Raw genomic sequence first — 16,450 nt, 5'->3', positions numbered from 1 at the left:
CAGAAATCAAGCTCGGGAATTGATTGCAAATGTTGAGATGTCAAAGAATCGTTTGTTTACGCTTGATATGCAAACAAATGTGCAGAAGTGCTTAAAGTCGGTCATTAAAAATGACTCGTGATTGTGGCATTTGAGATATGGTCATCTTGGATTTTCTGGCCTGAAATTATTGTCAAAGAAAAAAATGGTGGACGGTTTGCCGGAAATCAACGAACCAAAAAATTTGTGTGAAGCATGTGTAAAGGGGAAGCAACATCGACAAAGTTTTCCCGTTGAAAAATCTTGGAGAGCCAGGAGGCCATTGGAGATTGTTCACACAGATATTGCTGGTCCATTTGATATCTCATCACTTGGAGGTAATAGGTATTACCTAACTTTTATTGATGATTTTAGCAGGAAAAGTTGGATGTATATCATCAAAGAAAAGTCGGAGGCTCTTGATAAATTCAAGGAGTTCAAAGCACTGGTAGAAAAGCAAAGTGGTCATTATTTGAAGGTACTCAGATCAGACAGAGGAGGCGAATATACTTCTAATCTGTTTAGAAGCTTTTGTAGAGCACATGGAATCAATCATCAGTTGACAACGGCCTATACTCCTCAACAAAATGGCGTTGCAGAAAGAAAGAATCGCACTATTCTTGACATGGCAAGGAGCATGGTGAAAGCAAAGCACTTGCCGAGAACTTTTTGGGCCGAAGCCATTTTATGTGCAGTTTATTTGTTGAATCGCTGTCCAACAAAAAGTGTCAGAAATAAAACTCCAAATGAAGCATGGAGCGGAAGCAAACCATCAGTTGGACATCTCAGAATTTTTGGGTGTATCTCTTATGTCCACGTTCCCGATCAGAAAAGAAAGAAGTTGGATGATAAAGGCGATAAATGCATCTTTACCGGATATGACAAAAAGAGCAAGGCGTATAGACTCTATAATCCCATAACGAAGAAATTAATCATTTCTCGAGATGTTGAGTTTGATGAATCTGATTACTGGAGATGGAGCGAGGATGAAAGAAAAGTTGCTGGTTTATTTTTCAATGGTGATGACGATGACGGTGATAACCAGAACATTGAAGATGACGATTATCAAACTCCTCCACCAAGTCCAAATCAACAAACACCTAGATCGACACCATCCACGGGAGGAAGCAGCAGTTCAGGGGAAGCACCGAGAAAGATGCGGAGTCTGGATAATATTTATGAAGCAACAAGTCCGGTACAAACAACCTTTGATTATTCTCTATTTTGTTTAATGGCTGAATGTGATCCAGTTACATTTGAAGAAGCTTCTGAAGAAAGCAAATGGAACAAAGCCATGGATGAAGAAATTGGCGCAATCAAGAAGAATGATACTTGGGAGCTCACAGATCTTCCAGAAGGACACAAAGCAATTGGTGTCAAATGGGTCTACAAGACCAAGACGAATCAGGATGGAGAAGTGGAGAAATACAAGGCGAGGCTAGTGGCTAAAGGCTACAAGTAGCGATATGGCATTGACTATGATAAGGTGTTTGCTCCAGTTGCACGAGTTGACACCATCAGACTTCTTACAGCAATTGCCGCTCAAAATCAATGGAAGATTTTTCAGATGGACGTGAAGTTAGCATTCCTAAACGGTTATCTTGAAGAAAAAGTCTATATTGAGCAGCCTCCCGGATATGTTCAGAAAGGCTGGGAAAACAAAGTGTACAGAATGAAGAAAGCCTTATATGGTTTGAAGCAAGCTCCGCGAGCATGGAACACAAGGGTTGATGAATACTTTCAGAAAAATGGTTTTGTGAAGAGTCCATACGAGCATGCCCTCTATACAAAGACAAATTCAGGGGAAGATATTATTATCGTGTGCTTGTACGTGGATGACATGATCTTTACAGGAAATAACCCTGGTATGTTCGATGATTTTAAGAAAGTTATGACTAACGAATTTGAGATGACAGATATTGGTCAAATGTCATACTTTCTTGGAGTCGAGGTGAAGCAAAACAAAGACGGGATTTTTATGTCTCAGAAAAAATATGCGGAGCATATTTTAAAGAAGTTCAGAATGGAGGAATGCAAGCCAGTAAGCACGCCAGCAGAACCGAGCATAAAGCTCAGAGTTGATTCAACAAGGGAGTCAGTAAATTCGACGTTGTTCAAAAGTCTGGTTGGAAGTCTGAGGTATCTAATTTTTACTCGTCCAGATATTATGTACGCAGTTGGATTGGTTAGTAGGTACATGGAAAAACTGAAGCAAGATCACTTCATGGCAGCTAAAAGAATCTTGAGGTACATAAAAGGTACACTTGATCATGGTCTGTTTTACGCGCATTCTCAAAATTCAAAATTAGTTGGCTATTCAGATAGTGATTATGGTGGTGATTTGAATGACGGGAAAAGCACTTCGGGATATGCTTTTCATATTGGTTCTGCAATATTCTCGTGGTCATCAAAAAAGCAGCCAACAGTGGCACTATCAACATGTGAAGCAGAATACATCGCAGCAGCAACGTGTGCATGTCAAGCTATGTGGCTAGGCTACATATTGGGCGAGTTAAATCTTGCAGATGAAGGTCCGGTTAAAATTTACGTGGATAACAAATCCGCAATTTCACTTGCGAAAAATCCAGTGTCATACAGTCGGAGCAAGCACATCAATATAAAATATCATTTTATTCGAGAACAGGTGAACGAGAAAATAATAGAGTTGGTGCACTGCAGGACTGAAGAAAATTTAGCGGATATTTTTACAAAGCCGTTGAAGCCGGATATGTTTTACAAAATGAAAAACAAGCTCGGAATGCAAAGTCGGGTTTGAGGGGGAGTGTTAAAATTCAAACCCTTCCAGAAGTTTATTTTTATCTACATAACAGTGTGTAATAAATTACAACTAGTATGAATAGTAGATAATAAAGCAGCTATACACTCAGAAATAAAGCTCCTGAAAATATGGTAGGCAATAGTGGCAGTTTTCATGCATGCACTAATAATGAAGCAGAGAAAATTCCAGGTCTTCTGTGACATTAAAGAAGCAGCTATGTGTGCATTTGAACCTGCTAGTAGAACCTTATCATCTCTTCAATATATGGTGGCTGGATGTGAAAAACTAGATGCTTATAAAGAAAAAGATTACAACAGCTGTTGGGTGTAAGGGTCAAGCTTTGAATCCTACTAATAAGGTAGGCTGCATAGAAAATAGATAGTAAGCTTATGTAAGCAGTGATGTATGTGGTTATTTGAGCCTATAAATAAGGCCACCCAGCTGCATGTAATGTTGTACACCAAGAGTGAAATTTACAGAGAAAGAAAAGAGCAGAAGCTCTTGTGAGAGAAAAAAAAAACTGCAGTGTGTAAACACTTATATGTATAAGTTATATTTTTATTATTAAGAAATAAAAGTAATATCCTATTATTGTGCTGGTGTATTTATATTATTGAAATTTTCGATATAAAGCACATCTACATTTCCAACAGTGACTTCTATTTCAGTGGTCTTCACATAGCAGGCAATACAAGCAATGCAACCGGCACAAGGGTAACTCCAGTTGCCACTACTCAAATTCCAGGACTCAACACACTTGGAATCTCTCTAGTCCGCATCGACTATACACCATGGGAAATCAACCCTCCTCATACTCATCCTCGTGCCACTGAAATCTTAACCGTCATTGAAGGAAGCCTTGAAGTTGGATTCGTCACCTCCAATCCTGAGAATCGTCTGATCTCAAATATACTAAACAAGGGTGACGTATTTGTGTTCCCCATCGGTCTTGTTCACTACCAGAGAAATGTTGGAAATGGTAATGCAATGGCAATTGAAGGTCTTAGCAGCCAAAATCCTGAAGTCATTACTATTGCAAATGCAGTGTTTGGTATAAACCAGACATATCGACCGATATACTTGTCAAGGCCCTTCAGGTGGACAAGAGTGTCATCTCCAAAACCCAGTCCAAATTTTAAAAGATTTCTAATCACGGTGACATTTGAATTTATTGGGATCCAACAGTTCTTACTAGTCATTTCAGTGACAATTAAAGTTGCTTGCATGCTCCAAATCAATAGAGCGGTCATCAAATTCCGATTACAATTACTTCGTTAATTTCAAATGTTCATTATTTCTTGGAATTGTTCAGTAAATTTGTTGGTTCATTATTTAATTTTTGGAAAACATTTTACATGTACCTGTTAATTTGTTTTGTTTTGGTTCGTTTTACTTTTAACTTGTCCAAAATTTGTTCCTTTTCTAGTTTCCAAGTGTGTAAAATTAATGTCATTTTCGTATATATACACAAGGCATATTACAAAAGCTTAAAAGAGTTTAAACTCGTTTTATAATATATTTTAGACACCGAGTTGTTTTATTTCAAACAAAAATTGATAAACGAAACCCAGTTTCCTTTCAAACAAATGATAAACTTTTACATACTGCATGGATCATCCTAGTAATTTATGATATTTTAGATCATCTTAATACACAAGATAGATGAGAATGGCTTTGTGCCATGTTACTTATAACTTATAAGGTTACCATGAACTTGCTGAAGTTTTTGGTTGTCAATTATTCATTTTCCCCTCTATTCTTGTGCTTACAATGCAAAGGTCGTGGTCTAGCCTCTTTTCTTACAATATGAACAAGTTAGCTAAAAAGATATGTCCTTGCTTGACTGGATTTTTTCTCCCGAGGACGATTGAGATATGATTAAACTGAGTTACCATTCCAATAAGAGGTTATTGGAGTTTCCTATCCTCATCCGGTGCAATTTGTTGTAGATTGGGCTAACCACGAACTTTCAGAAGATTTGTGACTTCTGTTTAGTTAATAAACCAAAGTATTACTATTAAGTACACTAACAAATGATTTTTTTGGGGCACGTGGTGAGTTTGTGAATTATTCAAGTTGCCCGGTAGATTTAGGTTTATTTCGGATTAGGGATTTAACCCGATTTTCGAAAAAGATTCTGGATTTAACCCTGATTGTCACATTACAGGGTCGTCAAATTAAATGGAAGAGTTGTTTACCTGACGCAACACGGAAGCATACGAAAAGCAAGTGCGACCTACAAAAATAATTCCTAATTAAAAACAAATAATAAATAAAACAGCGTGATCATGCAGCTTTGAACATGGGCATATAATAACTCCCATCTTGTCCTCAAAAGTCAATGTTGTATTTTTTAGTTTTGGCATGTTCATGCAATTCAACGAGGTGAGAACGCCATCATATATCCTCAACAGCGTGATCATGCAGTTCTCAACATAATCATACTTTTGCTCTTCTCACATTCATCACATCTTCGCGTTGCACCAAAAATTCTCCTACATCAGACTCCTCCACTTCAAAAGAACACGACCTCGAGTTCTCATCTAGAATAACAATTGTGTCGATCCGCTCCTTATCTCGCCATGGTGGTACTTTTAAAGTGAAATGCCTTGTTGAAACTTTGTACTTCACATCCTCATCCAACATAACTTTTAAGTATAAAGGTATCACTAAAACCCGTTCGAATCAACCATGATAAACGTTTGTAAGCACAAATTTGAAATCAACATCGCATAACTCATGTGTTGTACCAAGACACACTGCGTAGTTATATGATAACTTTAAAACATCTTTATCCTCAAATGGATACAAGTCATCTCTTTGTTATCATTTTTGAAGTCAATTCTCTTACCCCAAATTCTGTGACACCGATAGAGTATATGTTTATATATTTTTTAAACGATTTTGTCCTCATATTTATTCCGTTTTGCATTGATTTGGATATGTATTTAATAGGTTTTGATGTTTTATTGTAGTATACAAGAAAATTCTAGATTTGCAAGGATTTGGAGCAAAAAGTCCTATTTTGGAGTGAAAAGAAAAGAAAATTTATATTATTGGGATATACGGGCTACCAACATTGTTCGGGCTGTATCTTGAGTTCCAGAAGTCCATTTTTGACGATCTTACAGTTCACGCGAATCCCGAGAAATTATCTTTAATTCAGAGATGGTCCACAAAGGAGAATCCAGCTGAGAAGCACAGAAACTGCAGTGAACATACATCTAGGATTTCTTATTAGAGAATCCTACTCGGTTTAGAAGTCTGACTTGTAATTATATTAGAATAATAATATACTTCTATTATTAGAATAGACTTCGTATTTTATTACTTTACCCATAGATACGTATTATAAAAGTTTAGAAAGATATAATAGTAAGGGTTATATATATACAGAGAAAAAGCTATGGATTTTGTTCTCGTGACAAGATTGGATGTTACAGGTTTTCTTATCTGATTTTCTTAAGTTTTCTTATTAGTTCAATTATTCTTCTTTCTTGTCTTAGTTGTTTTACTTGTTTAATTATTAGCGAGTAGTCGTTATCCGGGGCATAGTAGGGGAATCCATGTTTCCACTATAATCTTGGCATAATTTTCACAATAGTTTGGTTTCTTATGGTTAATTCTAATAGATTATGTTTTATTATTAATTTGTATAATGGGCCGATATCATGAATTAATTGAATGCAATATGAGTAATATATCGGGGGATTTTACTCACTAGATGCACACATACGATTAGTGATGGAGTATATTTTTATATATATTTTATATGATTTTGTCCTCATATTTATTATGTTTTGCACTGATTTGGATATTTATTTGATAGGTTTTGGTATTTTATTGTAGGTTACAAGAAAATTCTAGACATTGAAAGATTTGGAGCAAAAAGTCTTATTTTGGAGTGAAAATAGAAGAAAATTCGTATTATTGGGCTACACCGGCTGCAAATACTGTTTGAGCCGTATCTTGAGTTCCAGAAGTCCGATTTTGACGATTTTATAATCCACGCGAAGCCCACAGAATTCTCTTTATTTTAGACATGGCCCAGTAAGGAGAATACAACCGGAACAGCCCATAAACTGCAGTGAACAGACAGTTACAAATTTTTATTACATAATCCTATTTGGTCTAGAACTCTGACTTATAATATAATTGAATAATGAAACACTTCTATTATTAGAAAAAAACAGATTTTATTAAAAGTTGAGACATATTATTAGATACGGATTATGGTAGAATAGAAATAGTTAGGGTTTTATATACAGAGAAGAAAACCAAGGATTTTGGTCGGGTGACAAGATTGAATGTTACAGGTTTTCTTATCTGATTTTCTTACGTGTTCTTATTAGTTTAATTATGATTTTTTACTTTCTTAGCTGTTTTACTTGTGTAATTATTAGCGAGTAGTTGTTTCTAGGGCATTAGGGGGAAGCCATGTTTGCACTATAATCTTGGCATGATTTTCACAGTAGTTCAATTTATTATGGTTAATTCTAATTGAATATGTTTTATTATTAATTTATGTAATTGGCCGATATCATGAATTAATTATATGCAGTAGGAGTAATAGATCGGGATATTTTACTCGCTAGAGGCACACATACGATTAGCAGAATTGAAAGTGAGAGCGGGAGCATCATTGGATTTCTGAGAGCATTAATGCTCTTGAGAGATTAACAATTGCTCTAGTTACCTAACTAATTAAATTACTAGAAGTGATAAATTATGTAAGATTTTGAGAGTGTTAATGATCGGGAAAGATTAACATACTTTAGTTATGTGATCACATTTATTGCTGCAGCTTACAAGCCGGTTATTTGTAAGCATGGTGGACCTGATTGCCCTAGGTTTTTAATTCCTTGTTTAGCGTCTAATTAATTTGTGTTAATTTAGTCATACTTATTAGTTAGTTAAAATCTTTATAATCGATTTATCCTTGAAACAATTGATGGTATCTGAATCAAAATTGATAAAACATGTCTCCTTGTGGATATGACCCATTTGCCACATTGTACTAGCAATAGACACCGTGCGCTTGCGGTTTGTTAGAATAAAATAAACACATCAAATAGCAGAATTGAATTTGAGAGCGGGAGCATCATTGAATTTTTTAGAGCATTAATACTCGGGAGAGATTACCATTTCTTTAAAATCCTAATTAATTAAATTACCAAAAGTTGTTAATGTGTAAGCATATTTCGAAAGTGTTAATACTCTAAAGAGATTGAAAACCTCTAGTTATGTGACAACTTTAGTGGCTTTAGCTTGAAGACCGATTATTGTATGAGAATGGTTGTTGAGTGGCATTTATGCCACTTTATAACACTCCGTAAAACTTTGAATTGGTGTTTTGTACTCGAGTTGTTAGTATTTTTAACGTATTTTGTAGTGTTTTTGTATTTCAGGCATTTAACAGGAATGCAGGTGAATTAGCATTGTCTTGATGCTAATATGATGTTAGGATGATGTCCAGAATAAAAGCTCGTGAAAAGACCAACTCAAATCAGCAAGAAAAAAAGAAGTCAGAAAATACTCCAGAGGGTCAACGCGCCCGCACTGTGATAGCGCGCGCCCGCACCCAAAGAACAGAAACTCAGCGCGCCCGGGCTGGTCAAGCGCGCGGCCGCGCTAGGTCGAGATAAAAGAACCTTGATTCTCTTGTGATTCTGATTGATGGACTTCTACTCTGCATGGGCTGCTATATAAACATAACTTAAGGTCGTTTTCCTAACAAGATGTACCAGAGCTTAAAGAGAAGGCGTAAGAAGACCTTAGAGCATAATTCAACTAAAGCGAAGAGGATTTAGTTTATTTTTGTGATTCTTTATTTTAAGTTGTAAGTTTGGATGCTAGTTTTCTTGCTTGTGAACCTATACTCTTGTTTCGTGCTTGATTTATTATTTATTCAGTATAAAGTCTACGTTTGTTATACCATGCTTTCATCGGAACCCACGTTGATGATGAGTCCGACTATGGGCTAATCGTTATCGTGGGGTTCTAACGGATTTATTTATGGATTACTTTAGTTAATTTTTTTTGATGCCTTAGTGTGTGGTTATTGTATGATAACCTAGTATTGGTTGTGCTTATTCGTCTTATGAGCGTCGCGAACTTATAGGATAGTGTGTTAATCTTTAATAAAGCGAAAGTGAATTTAAGGGTTTAGAACTTGCCATACTATCATAGGTTCATGTATTTGATATGCATGATTCGTAGGTAATTTTAACCATCTTACTTTCCCTATGTAATCACGATAGATAACTTGTGCATTAAACCGTTATGTTGTCAAATTCTATAGACATATAGGGTCTCAATATAATTGGTATTTATTCAGCTTCTATCTCTTTTATGGATGTCTGGTAGAATGGTATTCGTACAATGAAAGTTGGCGTTTATCAGTTTCGTGTTATTTGATTAGTGTCATCACCATTACATGCTAAGGTTAAGAACGAAAAGGCTATTGAATGAAGTATTTAATGAAGTATTTAATGAAGTTAGAATCCCATGTTTGTGTCACATAGTATTCAACTCTCTTTAATCTCTTAGTTAATGTTCTTTAGTATAATATCTTAGTTAATTATAGTTATAAACAACCTCAATTTGTTATTCGTCTTAGCTTTGGGTAATAACCATACCATTGTTGCATAAATACATTGATTAAAATTAACCTAAGCCAGTCCCTGTGGGAATGAACTAGAATTTATTCTATATTACTTGTGATCGCGTATACTTGCGTGAATTTTAGCGCGTGTTCTAGCCCTAACAAGTTTTTGGCACCGCTACCAAGGACTTCAGTATTAATTTTTAGTTTATGTGTTTTTCATCATTGGTCGTTAAAGTTCACTGACTCGGACATTGTTACTTACTAAATTCCTTGTCGTGTTTCAGGTACTCTAGCGATCGTGTATGCATATGCGTTCTCGGTCTCGTAAGAGAACACCGGATCAAGCTGAGGAAGAAGTTGTAGTCGAGGAGAAAGTTGAAGAACGGATCTTAGTTGAGAAAGAAAAAGAGGTTCTTATTGCAATGGGAGAACCAGATGCAAATCCAAAGATTTTGATATACATCTCTCAACCGAAGATCAATGATATTCAGTCTAGCATTGTTCGACTAGCCATCTCGGCTAAAACCTTTGAGATCAAGTCGAGCACGATTTAGATGATACATAACTTAGTTCAGTTTGGGGGTTCTCCGACATAAGACCCCAACATGCACATCAGAGATTTCATCGAAATCTGCGACACTTTCAAGTTCAATGGAGTTTCTGAAGATGCTATTAAGTTGAGGCTTTTCCCATTCTCCCTGCGGGATAAAGCGAAGTGCTGGTTACATTCTCTACCATCAGAATCTATCACCAAATGGGAGGATCTTGCTCAAAAATTCTTAACTGAATTCTTTCCTATGACGAAGACTGCTGCGATCAGAAACGCACTTACTCAATTTGCTCTGCATTCTGGAGAATCTCTATGTGAGGCTTAGGATCGTTATAAGGAGATGCTTAGGGAGTGCCCTTACCATGGGATGCCTGACTAGATGATCATTAATTATTTATTTAATGGATTGGGTGCTACTTCTAGATCCATGCTTGATGCATCATCAGGAGGAGCCTTATGGGCTAAAAGCTACGATAAAGCTTATGAATTGATTAAACTGATAGCTGCTAATGAATACCAGAATCCTACTCAGAGACTATCTCAGGGTAAGTTAGCATGAATTCTGGAGTTATATATAGCTACTGCTATAGTTGCTCAGCTTAAGGCTTTGACGATGAAGGTGGATTCTTTGGCTAATTATGGAGTTAATCAGATCACTAGTGTCTGTGAGCTTTGTGTTGGTGCCCATGAGACGAAGCAGTGTGCTATTTCTAGTGAATCATCTCAATTCGTGAGCAACTTTCAGAGGTCGCAGCAACCTGTGCCAGCCACCTATCATCCTAACAACTGAAATCATCCTAACTTTAGCTGGAGCAATACTCAAAATACAGTTCAGCAGCCTTATCAGTACTATCCAGCAAAACAGTACAACCCTCCTGGTTTTTAGCAACCGCAATATGCACCAAGGTAGCAACTCCATCTACAACGGTCTAATTAGAAAATCTGAATTGAAGGAGTTGAGGCTCATGTGCAAGAGCCAAGCGATTTCTATCAAGACCTTGGAAAATCAAATTGGACAAATTGCCAATGCCTTGCTTAGATCGTCAACCTGGTACACTCCCTAGTGACACTGAAATACCAGGAAAGAGGGAAGCTAAGGTGCAGGTAAAGGCAAATACATTGAGGTCTGGGAAGGTTGCAAATCCTGAACACTCTCAAGTTTCGGATGAAGAAGTTGTAGCTAAAGAAGAAGTACAAAAGGAAGAAGAAGTGAAACCAAGGAAGACTACTGTTGAACACACTCCTCCTGAGGGTACTACATGGGAGAAATAGATCTATCCTCCACCTCCCTTTCCTAAGAGGCTGCAGAAGAAAAAGCTGGATAAGCAGTTTGAGAAGTTTCTAGAGGTGTTCAAAAAACTTTATATCAACATACCTTTCGCTGAAACTCTTAAACGGATGCCTAGTTATGCGAAGTTTATGAAAGGTATACTTTCTCAGAAAGTGAAGCTTGATGACTTAGAGGCAGTTGCTCTCACGGAGGAATGCGGTTTTGTGCTGCAACAGAAGTTGCCTCCGAAGCTTAAAGATCCTAAAAGTTTCACTATTCCTTGCACCATTGGAAAAATGTCATTTGAAAAATGTTTATGTGACTTGGGAGCCAGCATCAATCTGATGCCTTTGTCAATCTTCAAGAAGTTGGACTTACCTTATCCAAAGCCTACTTATATGACCTTGCAGTTGGCCGATCGTTTTATTACATATCCACGAGGTATTGTTGAGGATGTCTTGGTCAAGGTGGATAAACTCATCTTTCTTGCTGATTTTGTATTTCTTGATTTCGAGGAGGATAAAAAGATTCCCATACTATTGGGAAGACCTTTCTTGGCTACTGGTCGAACCTTGATAGATGTGTAGAAGGGTGAGCTCATCATGCGAGTGTTGGATGTAACTTTTAATGTTTTCAATGCCATGAAATTCCCTACGGAAAATGAGAAGTGCTTAAAGGTGGAGTTGGTCGATTCTATGGTTACTTCAGAACTTGATCAATTGCTAAGGTCTGATGCCTTAGAAAAGGCCTTATTGGGGAATTCTGATAGTGAAGATTATGAAGGTGATGAGCAGTTGCAATATCTGAATGCTTCTCCATGGAAGTGGAAGATGGATATGCCTTTTGAATCTCTTGGAATGGAGGAGCTGAAAAAATCTTTAAAGCACCTCAAGACATCTATTGAGGAAGCTCCTACACTTGAGCTTAAACCATTGCCTGAACACTTAAGGTATGCATTTTTAGGTGATGCATCTACTTTTCCTGTTATTATTGCATCTGACCTTTCAGGTAATGATGAGGAAAAACTCCTAAGAATTTTAAGAGAGTTCAAAATGGAAATAGGATGGACTATATCAGATATCAAAGGAATCGGCCCTTCTTATTGCATGCATAAAATTCTGCTAGAGGAAGGTAGCAAGCCTACTGTTGAGAAATAAAGAAGGCTCAATCTGATCATGAAAGAAGTTGTGAAGAAGGAAATTCTTAAATGGATGGATGCAGGGATCATCTATCCCATTTTTGACAGTTTTTGGGTGAGTCCAGTTCAATGTGTGCCGAAGAACGGAGGTATCACGGTTATAGGTAATGAGAAGAATAAGCTCATTCCTACTCGAACAGTCATAGGATGGAGAGTTTGCATGGATTATAGGAAGCTGAACAAAGCTACGAGAAAAGATCACTTCCCTCTGCCTTTTTTTAATCAGATGATTGACAGGTTCGTTGGGCATGACTACTACTGTCTTCTGGATGGCTATTCGGGTTATAATTAGATTTGCATTTCTCCGGAAGATCAAGAAAAGTCTACTTTCACTTGTCCATTTGGTACTTTCGCCTTTAGAAGAGTTTCTTTTGGTCTGTGTGGGGCACCAGCCACATTTCAGAGATGCATGATGGATATCTTCTCTGACATGATTGGTCAGAATATGGAGGTGTTCATGGATGACTTCTCTGTGTTTGGCGATTCATTTGACGAATGCTTGCAAAATCTTGATGATGTTCTTAAAAGGTGTGTTGAGACCAATCTGGTTCTCAACTGGGAGAAATGTCACTTTATGGTGCAACAGGGCATTATTCTTGGTCACAAGGTCTCTAGTAAGGGTTTTGAGGTGGACAAAGCCAAGGTGGGGGTCATTGAAAATCTTTCTCCACCAATTTCTTTTAGGGAAGTTTACAACTTCCTTAGTCATGCGGGTTTCTATAGGCGGTTCATCAAGGATTTCTCAAAAATATCTAAACCTTTGTGCAATCTTCTGGAGAAGGATGTCCCGTTCAAGTTTGATGACGAGTGCCTAGCTACTTTTGAGTTCTTGAATAAGAGTTTGATCACGGCACCTGTCATAACTGTACCTGATTGGAATGAACCTTTTGAGATAATGTGCGATGTAAGTGACTATGCAGTTGGAGCAGTTCTTGAGCAGAGAAAGAACAACATATTTCATGTGGTTTACTATGCTAGTAAGACCCTCAATGGTGCTCAACTGAATTATACTACTATTGAGAAAGAACTTTTGGCCATCATCTACGGTTTTGAGAAGTTTCGATCTTATTTGCTTGGGACGAAGGTGACAGTTTTCACTGATCACGCTGCAATTCGATATCTCATCTCAGAGAAGGACTCGAAGCCTAGATTGATTAGATGGGTTCTTTTGCTTCAGGAGTTTGAATTAGTGATCAAGGACAGAAAGGGTACTGAGAATCAAGTCGATGATCATCTCTCTCATTTGGAAGATCCAGGTGCAACTTCACAGGATAAGACATTAATAAATGAGTCTTTTCGTGATGAGCAGCTGTTTGGAGTGCAAAAGGAAGAACTATGGTTTGCAGACATTATGAACTACCCTGTGAGTAATATCATGCCTCCAGGCTTGTCGTACGCTTAAAGGAAGAAGTTTCTTCATGAGGTGAAGTGGTACATGTGGGATGAACCATATCTATTTAGGCAAAGAGCTGACCAAATTATCAGGAGATGTATTCCGTACAGTGAAACGGGGGGGGGGGGTCTTGCAAGACTATCATTGGACTATTTATGGAGGCCACTATGGTGGAGAGAAGACAGCAACTCGTGTCCTTCAAGCGAGATTCTTTTGGCCTACATTGTTTAAGGATGCACATCACTTTGATTTAAAGTGTGATCGATGCCAGCATGTGGGTAATATGTCCAAGAGGGATGAGATGCCTCTTAATGTGCTTCTCGAGGTTGAGGTCTTCGATGTTTGGGGAATCGACTTCATGGGGCCGTTTGTCTCATCTTACAATAATCAGTATATCTTGCTGGCGGTCGATTATGTGTCAAAATGGGTTGAAGTCAAGGCTTTGCCAATAAATGATATGAAGGTAGTGCTTAATTTTCTTTATAAGCAGATATTCACATGATTTGGGACTCCAAGAGTCATAATCAGTGACGAGGGATAACATTTCTGCAATCGCAATTTCACTTCCATGTTTCAAAGGTATAATGTGAATCATCGCATTGCTACAGCCTACCATCCTCAGAATAATGGGCAAGCTGAGGTGTCTAATAGAGAGATCAAGCGTATTCTAGAGAAACTGGTGTGTCCATCAAGGAAGGATTGGTCTTTGAAGCTTGATGAAGATTTTTGGGCATATAAAAAGCATACAAGACTCCATTAGGAATGTCGCCGTTTCACTTGGTTTATGGTAAGGGGTGTCATTTGCCTGTGGAGCTTGACATAAAGCATATTGGGCTTTGAAGAAGTTGAACCTTGATCTGGATGCAGCTGATAAGAAAAGAATGCTTCAATTGAATGAACTCGACGAATTTCAGCTTTAAGCATATGAAAATAACAAAATGTACAAGGAGAAAGTCAAGAGGTGGCACGATAGGGGTCTAGTGCTCCAGTCATTTATGCAGGGAAAACAAGTTCTAATATTTAACTCTCGTCTCTGTCTTTTTCCTAGAAAATTGAAGTCGAGATGGTCTGGGTCTTTCATAATCAAAAATGTGTTTCCGTATGGAGCTGTGGAGATTTTTGAGAATGATCCAGGCCAAGCATTCAAAGTAAATGGTCAGAGGTTGAAGCACTATTATGGAGATACGGCAAACCGTGAGGTGGTTAGTTCCGTTTTATTGTCTACTTGATCTCGACATTCTACGTCAAGCTAATGATGTAAACCAAATGCTTCTTGGGAGGCAACCCAAGTTTGTTGTACATTAGTAGGTAGAGGAAGCAGAAAAAAAGAGAAAACACAAAAAAATCAAAAAAAATAGAAAATTTCAGGGCCAACTACAGTAGCACAGCGCTCCCGCGCTGTGGAGCGGGGCGGCCGCGCTATTTTTCTAGAAATTATGCGCGTCCGCGCTGCCTGGCGGGGCGGCCGCACTGAAATTCAGAAGCACGGTGCATTCATGCCAAGGTAGCGCGCGGCGGCGCTGAGTCCCTGTGTTTGAAAAAAAAATAGCAGAAAATAAGAAAAATTCGGGGACTTTATTCCAAAATCAATTCCCACCCGATTTTTACTCTTCCACATCCCAAATTTCCTTCTCCAAATCAAACCCATTATTCCCATTATTCCCATAATCAATTCCCACTCCTTGTCCATAACTAATTCTCTCCCAATCTCCTATATATACATACACTTATACACAAACTTCTCCATCACTTCTCAAACTCTCAAATACACAAATCTCTCTTACAACTTCTGTTTTCTCAAACTTATGCAATCTCAAAGGCACCAAAAAGACAGCGAACTCAAGTAAGAAGTAGCGCCACTGATTCTTCAAGTGCAGGTGGTGTGAGGCCTCGACTTTCAACTTCCGAGGCTAATGTAGAGTATGTGAGGCTTCTTTCGAAGCCTATAGCCAAGGAGCATGGTTTTCTGCCACCGGGGAAAGATTGTAAGTTATTGGAGATGGTCTTGGAGATAGGCTGGGTTACTTTTTGCGAGACACCCGCTACTGTGCCCATGAGTGTGGTGCGTGAGTTTTATCTTAATGCTGAGGCGGAGAAGATCGGGTTCACGGTGGTTAGGGGGATGACGGTGGAGTACAGTGTTGAGGTTATTCGTAGGGAGATTGAGCAGCCCGAGAGGAGGCCTGATTAGGAGAACTGGAACAAAAAAGACTCCGGAGGAGTTTAACTTGGATTTGATTGTTGCTACCCTGTGTGTGCCTGAGATTCATTTGAAGTTCAAGAAGGGAACGAATGAGTATGCCACGTTTCCTGCTTCATGCATGAACAGGTTTGCACGTGCATGAAATTCTCTTATTTGTGCTAACATCATGCCATCTTCTCACGTGCATGAGATTACTGTGGAGCGTGCGCGTTTGTTGTGGGGGGATTTTCAAGGAGACTATGTGGATCTTGGGATGGTTATCCATCAGGGTATTCTGAGGTTCTTGTGAGGGAGTACTATGGGTTCAATACTATGCGTCTATTGTGACGAAGTTGTGTGTGGCGGTAGGCGTTTATTGGCCCACACATGTGCAACTGCAGCTCCCTAGTGTTCCGATTGATAGTTCGACATTGTTGAATATGACAGAATTTT

At 38.2% G+C, this 16,450-nt stretch overlaps 1 non-coding gene across 1 annotated transcript; it reads right to left on the bottom strand.

The window, feature by feature from the left end:
* Window positions 1-10,216: 10,216 nt before the first annotated feature.
* On the bottom strand, window positions 10,217-10,323 carry LOC141675695 (small nucleolar RNA R71). The gene has a single exon (XR_012556335.1). It is a non-coding gene; the product is annotated as a small nucleolar RNA R71 (small nucleolar RNA).
* Window positions 10,324-16,450: the final 6,127 nt, after the last annotated feature.

The sequence above is a fragment of the Apium graveolens genome, chromosome 7, assembly GCF_009905375.1.
Source record: "Apium graveolens cultivar Ventura chromosome 7, ASM990537v1, whole genome shotgun sequence".
In the NCBI taxonomy this organism is placed as follows: domain Eukaryota; kingdom Viridiplantae; phylum Streptophyta; class Magnoliopsida; order Apiales; family Apiaceae; genus Apium; species Apium graveolens.
The sequence above is the reverse complement of the archived record's forward strand: the minus strand, read 5'-3'. Positions and strand labels throughout refer to the sequence as shown.